This window comes from Lactuca serriola, chromosome 7, assembly GCF_051521515.1.
Source record: "Lactuca serriola cultivar US96UC23 chromosome 7, Lser_US96UC23_V15, whole genome shotgun sequence".
Lineage (NCBI taxonomy): Eukaryota > Viridiplantae > Streptophyta > Magnoliopsida > Asterales > Asteraceae > Lactuca > Lactuca serriola.
Window position 1 is genome coordinate 98,764,002 of NC_136414.1, and position 7,098 is coordinate 98,771,099.

Below are 7,098 nucleotides of genomic sequence, written 5' to 3' on the forward strand. Positions count from 1 at the left end.
AGAGCTATGGTGACAAGAAAAGACGACCGATGACCTTCGAAGTTGGGGATTCGGTATTACTTAAAGTCTCACTGTGGAAGGGACTTATACGATTCGGGAAACAAGGAAAGTTGAGTACAAGGTTTATTGGACCGTTTAAAGTTCAGTAGAAGATTGGGAACCAAGCTTACAAGCTGGAATTGCCCGAAGAACTCGATGGTATTCATAACACCTTCCATGTGTGCTATCTGTGGAATTTCACTGGAGAAGTTCCCGACATAATTCCAATCTTAGAGTTAAGAATGGATGAGAATAAAAGGCTAATCGAAGAGCCGGAGGCAATTGTTGACTGTAAGACTAAGAAGTTACGACGTAAGATAGTCGACTTAGTGCTAGTCCGATGGAAACATTTGAATGGGCCGAATCTCACTTGGGAAACAGAGGATGACATGATGAGTCACTATCCACATCTGTTTGATGATGCACGATTCCGGGACGGAATCATCCTAGGGGGGGGGGGGAGAATTGTAACGCCTGGGTTTCGGGGCTAAGCATTTTTGACAATGTAATAGTCTAGGTCAACTATTGTAATTCTTTTTGAAGTAATAAAGATGAAATATTTGACTATTATGTGAAATTATGTGTATTTATGTGCTTATTATTTAATTATAAATGTATAATTAATAAAGAATAAAAATAAGCGTCAAAATTAAAGTGTGAGATAAGCCCGATATCTTTATATAAAGTTTTAGTGGTTAAAACAAGGATTCTAGGGATATAAAGTGTGACAACCCGATATTTCAACTCTTTGTAATGACCTAAAAGGGTCAAGTATTGTAACCACTTTTGAGTTAATAAAATTAACTTTCATAATAAAATGTCCAAATAGTTCTATTTAAATTCCTTCTATATTTAAATGTCTTTAAACCATGATCGTACGTAAAAAGAACGCCCAAATCCGACTTCGTATATTGAAGTTATGATTTTTCCAAGTTCAGCTTAGCAACAGACAGCTAAAAACTCGAATCGGAGATCGAGTGACTTTTGGCCGGAATGACCTAAACGAGAATCGAAGGTCTCGACATTGGTATTTCAGCGGTAAAAAGTCTGGCAAAAACCGACGTCTGATAAAGAAGTTATGAATTTTTGAAGAAATTCCTTAAACACGATGAGTTATAAAATAAATAATAAAAATAATTTCGGAATTTGCCAACGGAGTCTAAACGAAAGTTGTAGAGCGTAGTCTCACCTACGCGTGGATATAAAGACCATCGAAAACGGAGTTCGTATGAAGAAGATATGAACTTTTGAAGTTTATTAAATAAATTATATATATATTTAATTCAAAATTCAAGCATTATCCGAAGAGGAGTCAGCGTCCTCATCCGAGGTACCCGCTGCGTACCCCTGTACGCCCTGCGTACCCGAGGGACTTGGCCTCAGATCGTCCATGTCGCCCTATGCGAGGCTACCGACCCGTCCGACCCGCCCGTCCGACCGACCCGTCCGACCCGTTGTCCCATCCGACCCGCCAGACTGATCCGTCCCATCTGAAGCCGAGGCAGTCGAGGCTTCGGTCATGCATGACGTACGCGTACGCGCTGCGTACGAGCGTACGCCCCGCGTACGAGGCTTCTCAGACCCCCCCTATAAATAGCATGCGAGGGCTTCCGAGAAAAATGCTCATTTCTCTCCTTTCTTTCACGATCTTGCCTCGTTTTCTATCCCCGTTCAAACCCGAAGCTCTGGTCTTTTTGCTCAAGTCCCGAGGGTCGATTTTACTCCCGAGATTCCCGAGAATCCCGAGAAAAATCCGTTTCCCGAGACGAAACTCTGCCCGGTTTTCCATCTCGCTATCTTCAAACTTTCAAGTGAGTTCATACCCCTTAATTTATCTTTTAAATGTTCTATAAATTCTTTTATATGCTTTCAAGGGGGGGATTACAAGTAAAACACACGAGTATTATCGTGTGTTACATAAAGAACTATTTTATATGCTTTTATATATATCCAAATCACATGTATATCTGTTTTAACAAGTATATCTGTTTTATACCACGGTTTTGTGAGACACTAACTTCATGTACGTTCGAGTACACATTTCAAGTCCTGTATTATATACCAGAATCCCTTGGAGGGGGAGCATGGTGTTTGTGTATAGATCTATACGGGCTTGACAACCCGCGCCCTGACTGTTAGCTGCAGTCCACCGTTTGGGGTGACAAACGTCATAACATTCCAACGCCTGAAGAACGTTGTGTACAGGCATTCCGAGTCAATAGTATGGTTATAAAACTCATATGGGGTATTAAAAAAATGCATTGATTTACAAGGTTTTCAAACACATTGGTTATTTTACACTTACATACATTTTAGAAACAAACATTGGTCTTGAGTGAAGGCTACTTTTATACTAGTAGAAAATATAGGATTTTCTAAACACAAACAAACAAAGACAAAACATTTAATTTCATACAAACATTTTCATTTAAATACTTATGAAACTCACCAGCTTAAATGCTGATCTACTCTTTCAAAATTACTTGTATGTCCCAGGAAATCAGTAATTTCAGGTATCATTATGCTTTGTTGAAGGATGTTGCGGCGCCAGTTAAATCTCGTATTTTTGACATCATATTGTAATTGGTTTTGAACATGTAACTTTTGACAAATGTAAACTTTCAATTATATATATGATGGTTGTATTGCTTTCTTTACTATGTATTCATTTGTTACGTTACCACATGAAGTCATCCGCCCCCGAACGTTTCCGCCATTCAGGTTTGGGGGTGTGACAGATTGGTATCAGAGCAATGTTTATAGTGAACTAAGTATATCGAACCACATAACATATACAAACTATAAATGCTTAAGGGACTAATACTCTCTGACAACACAAATTTTCTTTTTACGCTTAAGCAGCATTGCGTTCAACTTAAATTGATAGTTCATTTAAGTACAATTACATGCATACCACAAATTATTTTCATGTTATACAACTATACAAGTATTTAGACAAGTTGACACTACGATTGAGACTCGATATATGTAATCAGATTTTGGACAAATATAGCGTGATCAACTATATTTGCCCGAGATTGGACCAGTGTATATCGAGGAATGATCATAGTAAGCAACAAGTCAAAACTTACCAAACCATTACTAGAATCAAACACAAAAGTTTAAATACTATAGGAGTATTTGCTATCTAAACTAGTTTAACTTACATGTTTTGCACGTTCCAACTTTATTCCATTCTTATAACCCTATTTCTTGTACAGTCAAATGGCTGGATTTCACCACCCTGGCGACCCCTACTTTCCCAACCAAGGCAACGGAGGATGGATCGAAGATGATCCCGAAGAGGACGAGGAACCCATAGAAGTGGGTGATGACTCCGGTACCGACTCAGAGCCGGAAGTTATCGATCCACCACCCATTCAACCTCCCGTCTTCGTAAGGAACTTTCAAGGACTGACTCCCGTCTGGGGAAGTCACCTCCACCATTGGAGCCAACAGCAAAACCTACGCCCTCCCTACGGCATGTGTCGGGACTTCTATGATGTCCGCGGCGGAGGTTCGGCTGATCGAGCACTCCCAGTAATGGTGGGTAAGTTAGCCAATCAGTCCTATCAGTCTAGAGTTCAAGCTAGTCGACTCCGGGATGTCAACGTGGAAGTATAGGTTCACACTTCTGACATCCGTAGGCTGGACAAGATACAAGACAATGCTCAACTCCAAACCGAAGCATTTCAAGCGCAAATGATTGCAGCCCTCGTTGAACTGAGGGAACAACAAGCCGCTTTTGATAGGTGTCTAATGGAGTCGAAGCAATCAGATGCGGAGTCAAGCTCCAAGCGCAACCTACGTCGCAAGTAGTGCTTGTCAAGGACTCAAATTTTTTTATAGCTTAGGACATCGGCTAAAAGTCTTTAAATTTCTCCAACTTTGTAATCGGAGACCCTTTTAGGGGTCAAGTTTTCATGATCGTTGTAACAACTTTTATATTAATATAAGTGACACTATTATTACTATGTTAAGTATTTCGTTCAAACCTTGAAAGGTCCTTGTGAAACCAAATACTTATTTCATACCTTCAGTCTTACAAATAACTTTCATTCTTCTATTTTAAGACTCATACTATCATCTGTTGTTGAACTATAGCGATTTAGTTCATGAGACACATACATTTTCTATTCTATGAAATTCTTATCCTTGTATTTTCAACCTATAGTTGAAGGATGCCTCCGCGTAGGAACCCAAGGCGAAACAACGGTGAGGAAGCACCTGTACCACCACCACCTCAATTTGATGCTGTTATGTTCCAAGCAGCAGTCACCGCAGCAGTGGCAGCTGCCATGTCACAGATCAATAACTCGAGTACTAATGGCTCGGGATCTGGCACACACCTATCCAACCATGGCGAGAGTCATGGACCACCTCGAGAATGCACCTATAAGGACTTCACCAATGCCAAGCCCCAGATGTTTTATGGAACTGGTGGTGTGATGGCCCTGAGGCAGTGGACTGAAAGGACGGAGGCAGTCTTTGAAATCTGCTCCTGTCCCGAGCACAGCAAAGTCAAATTTGCAACTTTCACCCTTATTGATAAAGCTTTAACTTGGTGGAATGGCCACGTTAAAGTACTTACCCTAATCGTGGCAAACTCCATAAGCTGGGAGATCCTGAAAGCCATGATGATGAGAGAATACTGCCCACGGGGAGAGATTCAAAAGCTCGAACACGAACTATGGACTCTCGGAATGGTTGGTACCGACATCGCTACTTATACCAACAGATTCTGCGAGCTGGCAATCCTTTGTCCTGATATGATTGCTCCAGAGAGCAAGAAAATAGAAAGGTACATCTGGGGACTAACACCCCAAATTCGATCAAGCGTGTTAGCTTCCAAACCCGACACCTTTGAAAGTGCTAAGGAACTGGCACAATCTCTGATTGACTACGGAGGTCATCAGAACTCAACCACTTCTGCACCAGAACCACAGAAAGGAAACAACAACAACAACAACTACAATAACAACAACAACAACAACAACAACAACAAGAATAGCAGGAAGAGAGTGTGGAATAAAGGGAAGGGTGGGTCTTCCCAAGAATCCGCAAAGAAACAACTGGTTTCAGTGAATGCTGCCACTGTACCTGCTACAGCTCCTACAAATACCTACCCAACAAAGCCTTATATAGGTAACCTCCCAAAGTGCACCAAATGCAATTACCACCACCATGGACCTTGTCAGGAAATGCAGTGCGCCAACTGCAACAGGAAAGGACACACAGCCCGTTTCTGCAAGGACCCCGCAAAGCCGATCACTCAAGTTCCCGGTGCGGGTGTAGGACAGAATTGCTACGGTTGTGGCGAGGTGGGCCACTACAGGAGGAACTGTCCTAAGGCAGCAGGCACCGGAGGTGTGGGACGAGTTTTGGCTATAGGCCACGACGAAGCTGTAGCTGACCCAACTATAGTTGCTGGTACGTTCCTTCTCGATAATTCATATGCATGCATATTATTCGATAGTGGAGCGGAGAGAAGCTTCGTGAGTCAAAACTTTATTCATTTACTTAAACCCAGACCTATCAAGTTAGAAAAATCATTCACTATAGAGATGGCCAATGGAAAAACCGAAAACACTAACTGCATATACATGGGCTGTACGTTAACTTTAGACGGCCATTCTTTCCCAATCAATCTCATGCCGGTCCAAATTAAAAGTTTCGACGTCATAGTCGGCATGGATTGGTTGAGTCTTCTTCGCGCCGACATCATGTGCTTTGAGAAAGCAGTCCGTCTTAATCTCCCTAACAACGAAACATTAGTTATCTACGGCGACAAATCAAGTACAAACCTTCGCATCATTTCGTGCATCCAAGCTCGCAAGTTCTTGCGGAAGGATTGTCGAGCATTCCTAGCGCACATCGTTGATACAAGTCAAGAACTGGAGGACATCAAGAACATCTCGGTAGTACGTGAATTTCCCGATATCTTTCCAGAAGAACTACCAGGATTACCACCGCAACGCCAAGTCGTGTTCAGAATCGACTTACTTCCAGGAGCTACCCCAGTAGCGAAGTTGCCTTATCGTCTCGCACCAGCAGAGATGCAGGAACTTTCCAGTCAACTTAATGAACTCCTTCAAAAAGGATTCATAAGACCAAGTTTCTCACCTTGGGGAGCACCGGTCTTGTTTGTAAAGAAGAAAGACGGATCGTTCTGTATGTGCATCGACTACAGAGAGCTGAACAAACTTACTCTCAAGAACCGCTATCCTCTACCCCGTATTGACGACCTATTCGATCAACTTCAAGGAGCGAACTACTTCTCAAAGATAGATCTACGATCCGGATATCACCAATTACGAGTTCTAGAGGGGGACATTTCAAAGACAGCTTTCCGAACTCGTTATGGACACTACGAATTTGTAGTGATGCCGTTCGGATTAACCAATGCACCAGCAGTATTTATGGACCTAATGAATAGGGTATGCCGTCCTTACTTGGATCAGTTCGTCATCGTCTTTGTCGATGATATACTTATCTACTCCCGAAGTGAGGAAGAGCATAGTCAGCACCTACGAAAAGTCTTAGAAACACTGCGAACGGAGAAACTCTATGCGAAGTTCTCTAAATGCGAATTTTGGATTCGAAGAGTCGAATTTTTAGGCCACGTTGTTAGCGAGAAAGTTATACACGTGGACCCCTCCAAAATTAAGGCCATTAAGAACTGGTCGGCACCAAAGACACCTACAGAAATTCGTCAATTTCTAGGTCTAGCTGGCTACTATCGCAGATTCATAAAGAACTTTTCGAGCATTACGAAACCTCTTACTACATTAACCCAGAAAGGCGTGACCTTTGACTGGGAAGCGAAACAAGAGAAGACATTACAGACACTAAAGCAGGCCTTGTGCACCGCACCGATACTATCCCTCCCCGAAGGGATAGAAGACTTCGTAGTGTATTGCGATGCGTCAAATCAGGACTTGGTTGTGTTCTTATGCAGAGAGGGAAGGTTATCGCTTATGCCTCCCGACAGCTTAAGACACACGAAGTGAACTATACGACACACGATCTCGAGTTAGGAGCAGTGGTATTTGCTCTGAA